Below are 19895 nucleotides of genomic sequence, written 5' to 3' on the forward strand. Positions count from 1 at the left end.
AGAAAGATTCCTGAGTTCAGCAGAAAGAGTCCTGCGTTCGGTAGAAAGATTCCCGAGTTCGGCAGAAAGATTTCTGCATTCGGCAGAAAGATTCTTGAATTCGGCAGAAAGATTCCTGAGTTCGGCAGAAAGATTCCTGAGTTCGGCAAAAAGATTCTCGAGTTCGGCAGACAGATTCCCGAGTTCAACAGAAAAATTTCCGCATTCGGCAGAAAGATTCCCGCGTTTGACAGAAAGATTCCTGAATTCGGCAGAAAGATTCCCGAGTTCGGCAGAAAGATTCCCGCGTTCGGTAGAAAGATTCCAGAGTTCGACAGAAAGATTCTCGAGTTCAACGGAAAGATTCCCGAGTTCGACAAGATAACACGAAAATCGGAGGTTACATCGACCGAAACGTTGCGAGAACAGTAGTCCGAATAATTCGAACAAGCCAAATAAAGTTTGAATTGATTTCGTTGTCCAAGGACTATTCCAGAAATGGAAAAGGGCTCTCTACACAGATATTCAGGAAAATAATATTCGCGAAGATTCATTGTCTTTTTGTGAAGAATACATCAACAGCATGTGATTGCATGGAAAAAAGTTTTTTCTTGTTCCCAGATGTGAGAAGCATGATAGCACACATATTTTTTGTTGTTGCCAAGAATGGTTAATCCACAGAGATAAAGGAAAATCAATTTTGGTATTTTCGTTTTCTTTTTTACCTCGTTTCTTGAAGATTTACCTTCTGTGTTGAGCTTTTATTGTTTCAGTTTTAATCAATTCCTTCGTGAGTCTATCTATAACTCCCCCCTCTCTCTTTTAGATCCATCTGTTTTTATTTTTAAATTTTCCTTTTTTATTTTATTCTTATAAGTATATCTGCTTTCTCTGTCCATAGAAATGTCTTAGTATCATTTTTATTTTTTCATGGGATGGGAGCTGGGGATGAAATTTGCTGAAAATCACGGCCACGTCTATGAAAGTAAAGCTATTTGTGGCCCCTCATGGTATCTGAATGGGACACGCATTCTCTCTCGCACGTGCTCCGCACACCCGCACCGTCTCTATCTTGCTTTATACTCTTTCTGCGTTTATATTTTGTACTCTCTCCGTTCTTGTCTCTCTTGATCCTGATGGTAATATTAAGGAATCCTCTTCTCTTTCAAAACACATGAAGCAAAATGCGTTTCTACCTATTATCTACAAAGATACAGAAAAAAAAACACACACACTGCATTGCATTGAAAGCGGGGTGGGGAGAAACAGGAAAGGAAACGTGAAGCACAAAAACACACAAACTATTTTCTACTTTTATCTCTGTTGTAAAATGTTTGTTTATATTGTGTTTTTTTTTTATTATTACCTCCCTCCCACCTCTCGAGCAACAAATCTGGGTGTCAGAGTATGAAAAAAGGGAGAGCTTCTATTCGAAAGGTGAGAAATAGATCCGAAGCCGTGAACAATTGTGAAAACAAAATCATAAGGAAAATGCTATGAAAACTGCAAGTTTCCCTTTCTTAATATAAAAACTGGCCCATTTGTCATAATGGTAAGAGTGTTCGCTAATGAATCGAGAGACTGTGGTTCAATCCTCACACGAGTCATACCAAAAGCTTAAAAAATGGTACTTGATGCTTCCTTGCTAAAAAAAAAAAAAACTTAGCATTATGAGGGGATGAGGGGATGATCAAAGGCAAGTGGAGCAATTCTGTGAATGGAGCAGCGCCCTTCTCTACACCTCAGCTAATGAAAAAGGAGCATTACGGTTACCCTAGACTATAGTCGGTCACTTAGATTTTAGTAATAAAGCAAAAAGAGAAATAATGTGCATATACACAATCACGGACTGTTATAGGTGAGCAAACCGCACGAAAAATATGTGACTTAGTTTAGAAGTACCCTCGTATATATATATATATATATATATATATATATATATATATATATATATATATATATATATATATATATATATATATATTGGCACAGAGACCCGACGTTGCCCGAGATTGAATGAGAATCAACAAATATTCCACCTGCCCATGCTTTTATTGGCATCGTAATCGATGAAATCCCGTATTTTTTTCAAAATAAAATCGATTGACTAACTACTCTAGTTGGGAACCAACTGCGGTTTACTGGGAGGAAGCATTACATGCCTATTAGCAATGACTCCGCAATACATTATAATCTACATTGCGCTGTAGAGAATCTACTGCTGATTTGATAAATTTATCTTTAAATAATGATTTCACTTTAAGTTTAAAATGAAAAAGTCAAGTATCATGGTTCAATTGTGCTCTAAAGAGAAGCATTCATTTCGAACTCGCCCATGTCTTATCGAAGAACCAACTGTTGATTTTATGAAATTATTTTTACATAATCACTTGAATTAAAATTAAACGTACAAAAGTCAAATATCATGGTTCAATTGTGCTTTAAACAGAAACATTCATTTTGAACGCGCTCCTATCTTATAAAAGAATATAGAGTAGATTTTATAGGGTGGGTCTTTCTGCTTGTGCGGTAATAACACTTCTCAAATGCACTTGCGGTATTAGATTGTATAAAAGTGTTAACTTTGTTCAAAATCGGACTTCATACTTTATCGGATTTTTTTCGATTTTCGATACTTATTGGACGCATTTAAACAAAAAACACACGGAAGAACACCCCTAAACATATCAAGTACATTCGTGTTGAATTAAAAAGAAATCGGCCCAGCCGTTTTCGAGTCTATAGGGAAGGAATACACACAGCAACAAAATGCTTTTATATAATAGCATATATATAGTTTATACAGTAGTATATATATATATATATATATATATATATATATATATATATATATATATAAATTTTTTATTACCGTTTTATCTGTTTCGTTACATATGTTTCGGATGTTGGACCATGTTTACGATCCAACGAGGCTGTTGGATCGTAAACATGGTCCAACATCTGAAACATATGTAGCCAACAGATAAAACGGTAATAAAAAAATAAAACACATATTTGCTCTGCAATAGTGTTGAGCACTCTCTTCAGGCTTTTACTAATTACCAGTTTTACTAAATATATATAAATATATATATACATATATACATATACATATATATAATGGCGTATATATATATATATATATATATATATATATATATATATATATAATGGCGTAATTTAAGATAAGATAAAAGGTAGTTGCAATTTATCTTCCAATTTCCGGATTTTGTACTCATGCCCAATGCATTTTATTTTCTTTTGGTGGGTTGATATTTGCTACTTCTTCTGATAAGTTAACGGCAAAATAGATTCATTGATTGATATAATAATTAAATGAATGATATTGTGCTACGAATCAGTTACTTTCAAGAATTTTAAATGTTAACGCAATTAAAAGAATAAATTGTAAGATGGTCAACATCTTGAAATATGAGATATAGATTTTTATCATTTGCTTGTCATATGCTCTGTAATTACATTGAGCTTCATAAATTAAGGATTAGTATATAAAAAGTCAAATATAATTGAAAAAAAATCATATTTCCGTATATATATATATATATATATATATATATATATATATATATATATATATATATACTAGTCAGACTACCTGGCGTTGCCCGTATTATATAGGCATACAGCAAAAGAGAAAGCATGAATAAAAGGGAATCAGGTAAAGAACCAGAAAGACCGAACTAACAGCATTTGTGTGATTAATGTCTTTCAACGATTATGATTTCCTTATGACAAACAAATATGGAATCCAAACAATAAAGTCAGATACGGTGATATGTCGTAAAACATCGTAAACAAAGTAAACGAGAAGTGTTATTCGTTTGCTATGCTGTTCTCGTTTAAAAAAACGAAAATGGTAAACTACCTGGTTTCCGGCAGGATTGTGGCACAACAATAAAGACCCTCTTTTGGGAGGTGGGAAGGATAGAGCTTTCCATATTTGAAAGCCTTATGCCCGAATCATTTTCACTGGACTCAAACTGACAATATGTTGACAGAAAAGCGAAGGCAATCGGGTTAAAAAGTGTAAGATCAATGATGACTGACACCGGCTCCCTAAAAGGTTTAAATTCATAAAAAAAATAAAAAATAATACTATATGTATTCTTGTTTCTCTTTCTTTTTCTATCTATCTCTCTTTCTCTCTCTCTATCTATCTTTTTGTCGTAACGAGAGAAAGAGATATTGAGTTGGTATCGGGAGAGCGTTGAAGGCGGATCGGCGAGTTGTAGATGGATCGAGAGCGTTGAAGATCAGTTGACTCGATGCTCCTTCAAATATTCAAATGAAAGAATTCTATGTCTTTATACATATATACAAAAAACGTGTTGTTCACTTATTGTGGTTAACGTACAAATCCAACAGAACGATTCCTGCCATTAATGAAACCGAAAAGAAGACCCACCAACAGATGTAGCCTACGCGTCACTATCGTTTATAGTGTTTAAAATCTGTGGAGATGGCGTGCCGTGCCAGAATGTAACGGCCGTTCCAGAGACGTCCCACGACACAGACACACAACATATCGCTCTCCAAAAAGATTTGTCATAAAAATAGCATCGATCTAGATATATTTGTATATTGAAGAATCAAACTATAATGATCCTTTAAGTGAATGCGTTTTATGTTGTTATATTTATATGGGCAATATGGTGTTTGTTATTTAAATGGATAAAATATATATGCATAAAATATATGCATGCAAGGAGGCCTCCCAAAGCTGTTCGGTTGTAAAATACGCTATGTATATTTTAATTTATGCACATTTCGTATTTATTATTATTATAGAGCCAATTCTCTATTGTATTATTATATTCCATCGAATATCTAGTAGTGATTGCAAAAGTAAAAAAAAATATATGACTTGGATGAATCAAATCCAAAACATGTAACTCTTCAGCGTTATTCGTTACATCTGAGCTAAGTTCATATGCCTATCAAAACTTAAAAAAATAATTAACGTAGTTAAAAGTATAAATGTATGCATGCGTAGAACATACACGTTTAGTCGAATTACGTCTACAAAACTCAATTTTTTTAATTTTAACCTTTAAATAGCTATTTTTACCCGCTAATAACCAAATAAAATTTGTTCCACATGTCTGAAGCCTGCATATATATCAGGTTTCAAGTCTGTAGATAAAAAATGACAGCGTAGTTTAATAGAGACCGTTCCGCACACACATAATGACAATGTCACTTATGTAAAATATTAAGGAAATGTTAAAAAGGTTAATTTTGGAAATATGTTTTTTTAAATTTTGTTTATTAGTTGTATTGTAAGCAAACTATGTTCTACATTTGTAAATATTATTTAAAAATAACATATAATTTTTACGGGTCGCTTTGTTATTAAATATTAAGCAATATTGCTTGAATATTTATTTATAAAAATATTGGAAACTGATATCATAGACGAATCAGTAAATATATTTCTAACTCTTATGGGGAAAACTGATATTCAGGGGTAATGAAATCACCCATAGGCTAAAATATAGTTGCATCTTACACGCTATGGGGTAGCAATTTGTAGCAGTTATGGCGTCAGAGTCATGACGTGTACATCTGTAGCATATTTTTGTTAATACACTTGTTAATTATGCTATTGTCTTTGTCCTGACTTGTAAGACTACACTACTAACAAAGCACTGATAGTTTTTACAAGAATATATAAAATTGGGGAAAAGATTAAACAAAATGTAATCTGCAAGTACGAATGTCAAATAAATTTACTCAGTGCGCAACCATTTGCAAACAAGGCCGCTGAAAGCATTAGAATAACACAGCACTTTAAATAGTTGTTGTCAAGTTTTGTTATTCCATTTTCACCCCAAACAAGGCACAGTGCCACTTTGATGTAGGGGGCTAATATCACGGATATATGTTGCAGGGATACTATGTAGGAAGTTGAGCAGCAAGATGTCTGTTCGCATTACTCTTTAACTTCTGCATGTCAGTATAGTTGGGAAGCAGGAACCCGGAAGGGAGTTCCAAAAACGAGCAGTTCTAAGAAAGAAACTATTAGAGTAGAAGGTTTTCTTACATCTAAGGATCTCTACTGTGTAGGGGGTGAAGTTTTGCGTATTGTGTTTGTCGGGGGTATTTATGTCGAGGGGGTACAAGGGCTTGTAGTTCGTCAGAACATCCACCATTAAAATACTTGTAGAACAGGCAGAGGGATGCAACATTTCGTCGATGGGACAGAGGTTGAAGCTTAGATGACAATTCAGACCCTATCAGGTTGGCGACTCTCTTTTGAATCCTGTCCAGGAGAGAGAGACTAGTAGCAGATGCACCAGCACAAATGTGACAACTATACATGGACGAATGGTGGACTTGTAGAGGTACAGGATACTTTCAGGCGTAAGTAACTTTCTAGCACGGTAGAGAGAGCTCGCCTCCCTCGCAGTGGTCCTGGCAATGCTCTCAATGTATCTGTTCCAACTTATGTTCCCTCTGAATGCTAAACCGAGGAGTTTGAATGAAGTACTTTCAGATTATGTATCATTAGCCATAACTATTGGTGGTTGAGAAGGTTTCTTGTAATTATTAAATGAAACAAGCTTAGTCTTTACAGCATTAAATGTGACCATCCATTTTTTTGCCAATGAAAAATGTTTACATATTAATACGATAAACAATTGTAAGATATGAATAAATTAATATTTATGTAAAAAGAAATGAACTTTTATTTGATAGCAAGAATAGATTGGGGAAAAAGTTAAAATGTGTTTTTATTTTTTATTTTGAATGCCGTCATTTTTATTATGCACGGAAAATTCAATTTTTTAAAGAAACCCAAACAAACTATCCTTTTTAAGTACAACATTAAAAAAGTAAATAGTTAATATGGGTCAGATACATTTCTATATGGGTTTGAAAAATCCAACTGGCTTAATTTTATATAGTAGATATACCCCCTACCTATATATTGAGCTCACTGGTATAGTTTTCATAGGGTATCAAGTAACAAAAAAAATCGTAAACAAAGAAAATACATAGCATTATAGATCTGTCGGCAGCAAGTTTGTAATGATTGATTCCGAAAGAAACACGTGCGTTAATTCCAAACGCGTGTTTTTGTTAGAAGCGCATCCATTTGTGTGAAAGTGGCCATGCGTCTCAGCCATTCGATATATTTGAACGTGTTAATTAAAAGAAGGGATTACAAATGTAATGGTTTATTATTCCTATGTTTACATTTAGTCGGTTACTGTCTGAACTCAATTCGTTAGCGCGTTTAAATTTTGTATCTAGTTAGTTTTGTCTTTCTGTATTGTGTAGAACAAAAATCTCTAACATTATTGCATTTTATGTTGCAGTTTGAGAAAATGTTAGCGCTGTGGCTATGTGGCTATGTGGCTATGTGGACAATGAAAAATCCGAGTTGTCAATGATCACGCTTTTTATCGTTGCTTAGTATGGATTGGGTATCTGTCTCTTCAACAATTGTAAGACATGTAGTAGAGACATAACAACTGAGGTTATGTGGATCGATATTTAGTTGGGAGTTTGGAAGAGTAATGAATTAATCCCTGATTGGATGTTTAGAGACTTGGCAATGATGTTTGTTGCATCGGTGCTTAACGGATTGTTTGATATATGCGTATAGCTTTTCAGTGTATACTGAAACCATTGAAGACATTGTTATGAAATTTGGAACTATTGTATTCTGTACTTAATAATAGTTGTCACATGATTTCTTTCTCTCTTTCCGATAGACACACTCTCTATCCCTTGTTCTCTCTCTCTCTCTCTCTCTCTCTCTCTCTCTCTATATATATATATATATATATATATATATATATATAAAATTATTACTATTTCATGAATTTAATGAGATCGGGAAGTGAACATTGAGTTTACTTTCGTAACTTCCGCTTCCGTTATTGTGTCTTTTAATCTTTACGTTCCATGAGCGATGTTTGTGAATCAGAATCTACCCATCTAATACTTAGCTAGTTTTTGAACTTGAATTATATTTTTAATCATTACATCAAGTGGCTTCATACTTTGTCCGGAACGATTTCTATGAAAATAAAAGTACACATTAAAAAAAAAATGAAATAATATCTATCTATTACAACACTGCGCAGTACGTAAATACTGAATATATATATATATAAAGTTGTATTCCTGTTTGTTTGTTTGTTCACAATAGACGTCATATATCACATCATAGCAGATTACATTATCTTCTATCTATATTCCTATAAATTCGTTTTTTTATGTGTGCATTGATATTCATATTAAAAACCCTTTCTCTATTTTATTTAAAAAGAAAATATAACTTTCTTATGTATGGGTTGTGGAATTGCATTCACTAGCAAAAGATCTAGCTAATTTGCATACTCTTTTAGACATTCATTTTTTATTAATTCCCTATTAGTTTTTTTCGGTTTTCTGTTGTTAACTATTACGTGTAATTAGTTAACTATTACGTGTAATTATATTCATGCAGATATTCTACATGATTTATACATGCGGAATATTTGAGTAAAAAGGTTATAGTAAACACAAATTTTATGTAATTTGAAATTTTTAATGAGTTAAACACGTGTTCCATTTCAGTAAAATATCATTCTACTTTCCACGGCCGTAGAGAAAAGTTCGTCTCGAATAGATGTAGTTATTTATAGCTCTGACCGAAATATGTCTGCAAATGTGTAGCCAAAATATTCGTATAAATAAATTGTTTCTTAAATATCTAATATATACACACACACACATATAGATATATAGTTTTGGAAGCTTTTTTAACCTTGAAAACTATATAAAAAGTTTTTTAAATAATTCAATTTTTATACATTCGTTGGAAAATTTTTTTGTCAGCAATCGCTGAATCAACTTTATTGTTCGTCTGAATACTCCAAAAAACAATTTACAAAGTCCTTATTCCGCGCAGTTTCAAAGAAGGCTATTCTTACTATTCTTCACATTAGAGGACATAATTATATTTGTAGCAATGCTTGAATTTACTGGTTATGGCATTACGTGAAACCGCAATTTATTATAGTCATAAATTGCCAAGAAAAACAAGTGAAAAAATGTTGGATATGTAAACACTTTTGATTTCATTATATATATATATATATATATATATATATATATATATATATATATATATATATATATATATATATATATATATATTGCTTGTGCGATATATTGGGCTTTCAAACAAATGGATTTTAGATTTGAAAAGCACCATTACCGATTTATGTATGATGTCAAAATTACTATAAATCCCCCACCCTTAAAAATGATCCAATAGAAAAATAATTACTAATAAGATTTATTGAATTATCGAGTTCTATTGTATGTTTTAATGTGAAAGCTTTGTATTATCAATTCTTTATGACAAACTGATTTACCTCCCTTGTTTTCCATGAGATCCTCCGTTGAAAAATAGAAAATGTCCTACCGTTATTCTCTATGATACTTTTTTTTCGAAAAAATAGATCTACCATTTCTACTGAATCAGTTTTCGTAGCTTTTGGAATTTATACTCATTTCGATATGACACCTAAATATGTAATAGTACTTTTACCTGAAATGCATTTGTCCGAAAACACGGTATACTGCACAGTACCGATATATTAAAGATGTAGTGATTTAAGGAGCTGAATTTTTGTCTACACTGAGGAATTGATAATGAATATTTCAATGAATATTTTACATGTCTGAAAGAGTTTGAGTTTCGATTTGTGCCAAGTGAGATATAGGCAGAGACATTCTAAATGAATACCATTGGCTGATTGATACTTGCTGGAAACGCCAAAACTACGGGGAGTCAAGGACAATGAGGAGGAGAACAGAATGAAGAGTAAGAGGAGCCAGTTCGGTTGGTTTGTTGGCGTAGACAGAATCTCATAATTAACTGTTTAATTGGGAATTTATGGACCCGTCTTAAATAAGACAAATTCAGACAAACTGCTTAGCTGAGAGGCATAGTGAAATTACCATGGTGATGATTCTTCTGGGAGAGGGAGAGCGGAAGAAAGATATTTCGAACTCGTAGTTGGATTGGTGCGTTATGACATTATAGGTGAGTTTTACTCACGATATGTGCTGACTCGGCTTATATCAGTTTTTCCTCTCCACAGCATGAAGGCATATATGTATATGAAGCATTTCACTAAACAATTTTCAATTAACTCTTCCTTCTCGCAATACTGTCCACATTGGACCCGCCCTATTACAAACTCTATACCCTTTTCGCAATTTGTTCAATTGGTCAAATGTTTCCCTCAAAATTACGTAGGTTAGAATATTTCCTTAAAGGTTATGCCGATAAAATAATTTTTCTTCTTTTTCTGTCTCTGCCTCGATCTATTTCTCCGTGTTCCTCCTCTTTTTGATTGCCACTCTACACCATCTTCTTTTCTTACCCTTTCTTTCTATATCTGCAGTTCTTTTCTTCTGTCTCTTTCTTACTTTTTTTTTATTACTCACTTCGTTTCTGTTACTAGCAGATCAGGCTGTCTGAAAATATTGACGCCAAACACGTATGTTATTTTTCTTTCCTTTCCCTCTGCAAAACTCGGTCATAATCTGAAAAGCCAAAAACAAAAACAATTTTTCTCTACGAAACAATCAAACCAAACACCACGAATACATACTTTAATATATAAAAAAAAACTTGAAGCATAAAACCTTTCTTTTCTAAAATTACTGGATTCTGCATTAAATAATCCTAAAAGGGTTGATATGCCGTAAAACAGAACACCCATACAGTTTCTCATTCCCTTCTGTGCAGATGCATCTTTCCTTATTTCTATTCCCTTGTTAACTAGCTTTTTTCTTTTTTTTTGTCTCTTTATTTCCGCCTGCCAATTTCTTTTTCTTATATTCTCCTTCTACTCCTCTTTTTCACTTCTCTCGCTTTGTATGCCTCCTACCTCCTCATTTCTTTGCCTGTTAGTCTCTTTGTATGTCCCCCCTCCTCATTGTAAATCTCTTACTCTCTCTCTTAATTCTCGTCATTTCTTTTCTATCTCCCCATTCTCCCCTCTTTTCTATCTGTCTGTTTATTTTTCTTTGTTCACCCAGCTTGCATCGCCTCACACTCCCCTTCCTCCTCCCCATTTTACTCTTTCTCTTTCCTTTCCTCACTGATCCGATCTCTTCCTATCCATTTCTTTCTTCACACTTTCCCTTTATCTTCTTTCTCCCTGTCTTACTCTTTTCTTAATATCTATATCTTCACTTCTCTGTCTCTCTCCTTCTACCCCCTCTTCCCCCTCTCTCAGAGACGTTTTAGGCTATTGCTATTTTGTTTTACATTAGGAAGCAGCCCTATGAAATATTAATTAGAAAAGTAACTACTACCTCAGCTTTTGGCCGAACCCTTATCCTACACCCCAGCCCACCCTCTTCCGCCTCGTCCTCTCCAGCCATCACTCAACATTCTGATAAAGATTGGTCAGAGGGATTGTAATCTCTCTGCATATAAAACTTATTTGAAATGCTGCTTTGAGGGATTGGGAGACTGACTGAGAAAAATAGTGGGTGGGGTTCTACTGGAAAGATCCAATCCATCTTTTTTTTTCTGACACGAGCAGCTGTAACGAGAATATTTCTTGCTTGATTAAAGATAGAAAGAAAGAATGAGGAGACAGACCACATGATTGGTTGAAGGCTTTCTCTTTTGTTTTTTACATTAATGTAGCTCAACCTTTTGCTGACCAGTCGTGCTGTTGTACACATGCGCGCGTCTCTATACGGAAACGTTTCATTGCATATGTCACACTTAAGAAGAGATTCTTCACACAAAATCATTCAATGGTGTTAAATCTATTTCGCGTCTCACAAACTTTATAATCTGCGTGAATATTGGACTTTACTTGTTAGAGCCAATTTTCTGATATATGTACATGTGCGTGTTTTGACGATAATAATCAGTTTTAAATCATATCACAAATGTATTTGAAAATGATGTAGTGCATATACTCAGCTCTAACCAACCGAATACTGAGCTACTGGTATTAGCGTAAGTTGATGAGTGATATTTTTGGTTAACTCAAAGATGATATTCTGTTTGACCCTATTTGAATGTGTATGTTGATATATATATATATATATATATATATATATATATATATGTATGTGTGTGTGTGTACGTGTGTCTATACACGTATTTCTTTTAATGAGTTAAGAGAAAATAGATTCATTGGTTGATATAATAATTAAATGAATGATTTTGCACTACGAAACGGTTGCTGTCAAGAATTGTAAGCGGCAACGTAATTAAAGGACTAAATTGTAAGACGTCAACACATCTTGCAGAGTTTCGATAATGATTCCCTATCAAACTCCTGGCAAGACATGTTAACGTGGAAATATTAGTCTACCGTTTAGGGGTTTTATGAGTTTTACACACACACACACACACACACACACACACACACACACACACACACACACACACACACACACACACACACACACACACACACACACACACACATATATATAGGCTGTTTGTTAGAGGTGGCGAACTTTTTTTATAATACAAAATATTTTTATAGAAATCTATAGTTTATTACTAGAGCTATGACAAGAGAATATTCTTATCATTGTTTTAACTATCGAGTATATATTTGACACAGTTAATCAATTGAGAACCACATCACTCTATCTAAAAACATATAAGATATTAACTGATATATACTCGAAAGTCCAAATAATGAAAAGAATATTCTCTTGTCTTAGCCCTATTTATTACAAAGATTAAGTTTTGGCATCTACAACCGATTTCTATGATTTTCGCTAATATATATATATATATATATATATATATATATATATATATATATATATATATATATATATATATATATATATACTCGGGTTTTTTTCTTTTGAATAGTCAAGTCGCTGCCTGATGATATCTGTTGTTTGATTGAAACAAGTGGCTATTTGTAGCAGCGAGATGTGAGCATGTTTATATAACAATAAACAAGTATATATATATATATATATATATATATATGTATATATATATATATTTGTAGAAATGGTAATTAATAAAAACCTGAAGAAAGTGCTCAATACTGTTGTAGAGCAAATATGCGTTTTATTTTTTATTACCGTATTTTTCTGTTAAGTTACATTATTGTTTCGGCTACACGACCGTTTTTGGCCGTCATTTTTTTTTCTGTAAAAGTCTGAAGAAGCTACATGACGGCCAAAAAACGGTAGCTGAAACAATAATGTAACTTAACAGAAAAATACGGTAATAAAAAATAAAATGTATATATATATATATATATATATATATATATATATTTCAAGGAGGTTAAAGAAGTATTGAAGGATTCTTTAAATATGGACCAATCAAGAGTTGTGAAGCTCAACAGGTAGGTAGAGCTTAAATGTAACAACAGCATTATCGACAAGACAAAGGCATGTATTGTAAATATAGATTTATTTGCCGATGTAATAAGGAACACACATCAATTGGGAGAAGTGTTATATGCTCTTTGCTATTCCAAATTTCTCTTAAGTTCCTAGTACAGCTTAAATTCAGCTACATAATTTGCCCGAAACAGTACTATATGTGGATGACAAATCTATATAATTATAAAACTCAAATGACCTTGTAACGAGTGATGTAACCCACTTTCCGGTTTACGACATCCAGTTGCGCATGCGCGTATTAACATTAACCCATAACAACAAAAACAAATAAACACAAATCGCTTCTTTTGCAGATTTTGACCTGCGCACTGAAATATTAACGTTATTATTTCGAAATTATTATTTAACATGGGAAGAATGGGGGTGTTTTGCAACTATATTTTATTACAACTATACTGTCGCTATTTTCTTACAATTAAACAACCTTAACCCGTTGACAAACATAAGAACAAGTGTAGTAAAGCCAAGACTACTACTACTACTACTACTACTACTACTACTACTACTACTACTACTACTACTACTCTCTATCCGTCCCTTTTCTTTCCTTCCTTCTTTCTTTTTTATTTTTTGTTTACATTTCAAGATACAAAATAGTTGTGTGAGAACGGTGAATTTGTTGACACATTTACTAATCTGTTTCAATATTAGTTTTATTTTATTTAATTTATTTATATTTTATTTTCTTGCTTCAGGTTTATTAATTATTTTTTTTTAGATTTTAAGTTTCTATAACTTGGTTGAAGGATTCCAATAAGGGTTTTTCATTCTTATATTTCTCATCAGTCGGTTCATGTGCGTTTTTGCTGCTAAAAGAGTTTCGTCGGCGTTCGATTCGTAGGAAAATCATGTTTAATTTTTGATTTTTGAGCGATTATTCGGAAAAATATATAACTTTACACGAATAGGTAGGATTTTTTTTCATGTTTGAGTGATCCTTCCGTGATTTTTCATTTTAATATACTTTCATAGAAATGTTTCTGTTATGTCAAAAAAAAACTATTTTTTTTACGTCACAAGTGTCACGCTCATACATGAATTCCGTAGTTAATATAACATACTTACCCAAGGGGTCACGGGTAGTCTAGTATATATATATATATATATATATATATATATATATATATATATATATATATAGTCATCCACATACAGTAATGTTTCGTTTCACAACTCATCAGTGCAGCTAGACATACACCTTCACCAGTCGTGGGTCGAGCCTACAACCGTCATGTTGACAGCTCTAACCATCGGACTACGGATCAGTGCCCGTAAATGTTTCTCCTCAAGTGCCTATTAAATTAAAAACTTGCCCGTCGCATGTGCTCAAACCATCAGTTTGTTTACAAACAAACATATATATATATATATATATATTGTTTAAAATTTCTCTTCCAGATTTCGTGGTAAATTGTTCTGTTGCCAAATTTAGCATATATATATATATATATATATATATATATATATATATATATATATATATATATATATATGAAGGGAAAGAGAGATAAAGCAACATTATTTATATATAAACTAGCAACAATGTATGCCTAAAGTCCCCGTACATTTACTAGCATTAAATTTTTCTCAATGCCCCTCCCCCAAATGTGAGAATACAAAGTAATATATTTGAGGATTGTGGCATAATTATAGTACCTAGTATCATTATATTTTTTTATTCAATTTAATAATTTTCTCATTATACCCACACATACACACATACTCATATTTCTGTTTCTATCAACACCTTTTTTGAAGTCTTGCTTTTGTTTATATATATATATATATATATATATATATATATATATATATATATATATATATATATAAACAAAAGCAAGACTTCAAAAAAGGTGTTGATAGAAACAGAAAGTGTATTTCATTTTAAGTTACAATTGTTTCCATACCAGTTCGACAATTTCAAGCATTTGAAAATTTTCACAACCAGCATTTCTTCAGACTTGAATAAAAACACTCTTGACAATAGAACATTGTTTAAATAAAATTCCCTTAACAGAAGAGAAGCATGTGAAAAAAGCATTACATACAAGTCTCTCTCTGTCTCTGTCTGTCTGTCTCTCTGTCTCTGTCTGTCTGTCTGTCTCTCTCTCTCTCTCTATATATATATATATATATAGTCATCCACATAAAGTACTGTTTTGCTGTTTTACAGCTCATCAGTGCGGCTAGACAGGCAACTGCCTCAAGCCAGGATCGAAACCCGACCGCCCAAATGACAGTCAAGGCTTATCACCATTATGCTATACAGCTGATGATATATATATATATATATATATATATATATATATATATATATATATATATATATATATATATATATATATATAATTTTCTGTGTTAATATTTGGCAACTTGTTATAAATTGGGCGAATTTAAAAAAACAAGAGGTCTTATTGTATTACAAACATAAAGTAACTAATTAATGACTTTCTCTTTCTTTTTGACTACAGCAGATAAAAACTGGTTACCCCTTTCTGTATCTGTCACTTAATGAAAATCTGTTTGAGTTGCTTCCGTCAACACATTAGTACGTAAACAATTATTTTTAATTTGTCACATTTTCCCCAAAGTAAATAATTTTTTTTTTGTTTGCAAAAGGGAAACAAATTTTAATTTGTTTTTTCTAGAAAGACAAAGCTAAGCTGTGATAGATTAGAAATTGACATACGAGACAAACGAGCATAGAAAAGTTACAAGCTACTTCTTTTCTTCCTTTGTTCGGCTTAACTTTTCCACTTTTTTCTTTTTTACTTTTTTCATAGCAGTCTGGCCGTAGGATTTTTACATCGAGTTGCAATTCGGGCGAAAAACAACAAATGGAATGAATTGTTACCCCTGCTTTCTTCATTATTTCAAAAGCAAGTAAGTTTTTACAGTAACGTGTGAATTGAAAATACTTTGTAACCAATGGAAATTATTTGAAACTCCAAAAGTAACAAATCAATGTCAGAACTTAGAAACTCTTATAAAACAGTGTCTTGATCAACTGAAATCAGAGTTCTTCCGGGGTGACACCTGCGATGCTCCTCGTCTCTCAACAATGTCCATCTTAGAAGGCAGAAATACCTCACCCTGAAATTCTTTTAAGCCTACTGCCATTTCTCTGATGAACTCAGCCATCCAGAAGGTAAATTCACGCACTCACATTCAAATATACAATGGAACTTCGAAACAACCTCTCTGGGGCTTATCCAAAAACGTTAAAGCTTATGAATTGTCTGATCTGTTCCCTGTTTCATTTGTTTCAGCTCGTTTGATTCGTTGGTCTAGTGGTCTCCATCAATTCGCTGTTTTAATACCTTATTGTAACGTAGCTTCCTATTCCAGTAGTTTATTTACAAGAATTGCAGGTTTGTGGCACTCTCTTTTTGCTGACTGTTTTTCTCCTACCTATAGTTTTTTTTACAGATTAAAGCATATAGGCACCTCCTGTTATTGCAATAATTATCCTTAGTTTTTGCTAGCTCTTTATATCAAATGCTTCATGCCTTGTCTGGAGCGATTTTCATAAAAAATACCCGATTGTTTATTATCTATGTATAAGTGCTTGTTTTCTTTGCCAACACTATTTTCCTATCTCTCTCTCTTTTTATCTATGTTTCCATCTATCTGCTCGTAGTTATTATTGCCTTTCTATCTGTTATATTTTTGCATGATCTAAAACTAATTAAGTATATCTGCGTTCTTGTCTTCGTATACTAACATTCAAAACCAACTGCGACTACGGAGCTCTCTTGCTGCTAACTGTTTTCCTTATACTTATACTCTTGGTCTTGGCGATAATCATCCTTCGTTCGTGTTAGTTCCTTACGTACAAGTGGTTTCACGTCTTTTTTGTAGTAATTTCCATGAAATCTTTTTTTTTTTTTTTTTTTAAATATCCCATGATTCATCTATTATACTGATTGAGGAGGAAAGCAAAATAAAGAAAAAAAAAAGAGAAAAATAGGAAAAATGAAAGAAAAAGAATGTGAGAATTTGATTAACTGAATGTTTAGATGCATCCATGCATCCTCATAAGAGGCGCTGGTCTGTATGTCCGCTGGTCTGTATTATGGTTTGACATTTTTTTTTTCATCAACTTGTCATGCTGCAGTACGAAATAGCATTTCCATTGCCGAAAGGTGAAGATTTAATGGACGCTTAGTATGAATATCCGTTCATGATTTTTTGAAAACATTTTTTATCCATTTCTTCCCGTCAAAAAACAGATTTTCATTGCTCATCACGCTCTCCTTAATTTTTTGAGACTTTCTATATACATTTTTTTTATTTATCTTTTTTGTTTACTTTTTTGCTTACTGTTTCCCCCTCCTCCTTTGCTTATCTGAGATGAGTAAGCAGCACTGTATCTTGCTGGGCCACCTGGTTCATTGCAAAAGAGACAGTAGACTTTAGGGAGAGAGAGGTTATTCCTTATGGACAAAAAAATAAAAAATAAAATGAAAGTTTCCAATGGCTATTGACTGGTGAGCAGCACTAGTCTTCTAATGCTTTATTTTTGTAATGAAAAAAAAAATCCAACAAAACCAAAAACTTTTTGATCATCATCACGTTAAAACAAGTACTTTTTAAATGGAAATATTGCATATTAAATTAAAACGCCCAAAGAAAAAAGTGATTTTGTCCGGAATCCCTCATATTTAAGAAAAAAAAAAAAAAAACATTGATGCATATATGCCTGATGTATATACCCGTGACGAAATGAAAAATAATATTTCAAGAAATCACGTAAATTGATCAAATAGTTTTATTTTTTATATAAAAAACATTTTGAAGCAATTAATGAGAATTCGTAGACATTACAGATGAAATCTTTCCAATTTTAATTATCGAGTTATCTACTCTTGATTATACTTTACATTGTTTTCAAAATGGCGGACAAAGCAGCCGCTATTCGATTACTCATAACATTTGATTTTCTTATTTAAAAATAAAACTGCTTGACCAATTTACGTGATTTTTGGTGTATGATATTTTCATTTTGTTACAGGTATTTACAACATACATATTTAAAACAATTTATTTATGTACTTTTTTTTTAATATAAGGGGAATTCTGGGTAAGAACCAAATGAAAATAGTTCAAACATGTTCTTTTTAAAATTGAATGGAGCAATCATTAAAAAGAAATACATTTAAAAATTAAAAAGAAACAAAAAGTAATGCGTTTTTAAAAATTTAAATATTTTTGATTTAAACAAAGAAAACGAATTTTTGTTAAAGACATTTCTTTATTGCAATTCAAACTTTCTAGCATTCTGTACAATTGTTGCTGAATAGAAGATAAGGAATGGTAGCAGGGGCATAAATGGTTCAAGGAATCAACATGATGCAGGATAGACAGTTTGAATGCAATATTATGTACTGCTGAATAACTAAAGGAGTGTCTTACATACAAGTGAAGACTTGTGAAACCTAAGACAACTACGGATCTTGAAAAAAAATGTACAAGACTCTTCACACAAAAAAAGAAAAACAAAAAAAATCACAATTTAAAAAGATTATTTGTTGATTGAGAAAGTAGATTTCAGTTTTGTTCTGACATTTTAAGTTTTCTTTTCTTTTCTAGAAAAGACCAAAGTGTAATCCCCCCCATAACTCTGTACAATTTGTGGAAGAGGGAAATCAGCAATGCTTATCACGAAGAAGATTTAATTTTCTCATTTGTATAAAAGAAAAATCTAGTGGTTAAAAAGTTTTTCATCAACTTTTTGATTTTAATCTAATATTCATATTTTGTCAACGCTTTTTTTTTTAAACTATACCATTTTAATTTTCCAATTAATAGTTTTTAAAAATTAGATTTTAATAGATAAATTTACTATTACGTTATTGTTTGTTTAGATTATTAATTGAACCTTTTTTAAAATAAGAATAAACGGTTTTAATAATAATAATAATAATAATAATAATAATAATAATAATAATAATAATAGGTTCAATGGTTGCTATATTGCCAGAGATGGAGGTGGAGAAGAGCTTTCACTCTTTTCTAAAGCACACCAAGGAATGCGCAAATCTATGGTCTCTGACAATCTAGTCCTACTCCTGGTCTTCTTGTGTGGCTTAGTCACTTAGCCCAGCGGACTTGTTTTGTTGACAGGAGGGGATGCTCCAGGCGAATAACTGGCGTCTTAAAACGTTGTTAGAGAGTCCGGCAAGACCGACCACCTAGGAGAAGGAGAAATCTGATTTCAATCTATCGAAAAGAAGAGATGGTGTCTCAAAAAAAAAATACAACAAACAAACAAAAAACAAACAAACAAATAATAATAAAAAAAGAAAAAACAAAACAAACAAGAAACACACCGGTGGTTGTGCGACCTAAAATTCAATAAATATCTTATGAATGAAATGTCAAATCATAGTATTGAGAATAACGGCAGGAATCGGACTGGAACTCTAAGCTAAGTGAACGACTAACACTCGGCAGATGTATCTTGGCGCAGT

Source organism: Euprymna scolopes, chromosome 2 (assembly GCF_053919585.1).
Source record: "Euprymna scolopes isolate OS-2025 chromosome 2, ASM5391958v1, whole genome shotgun sequence".
In the NCBI taxonomy this organism is placed as follows: domain Eukaryota; kingdom Metazoa; phylum Mollusca; class Cephalopoda; order Sepiida; family Sepiolidae; genus Euprymna; species Euprymna scolopes.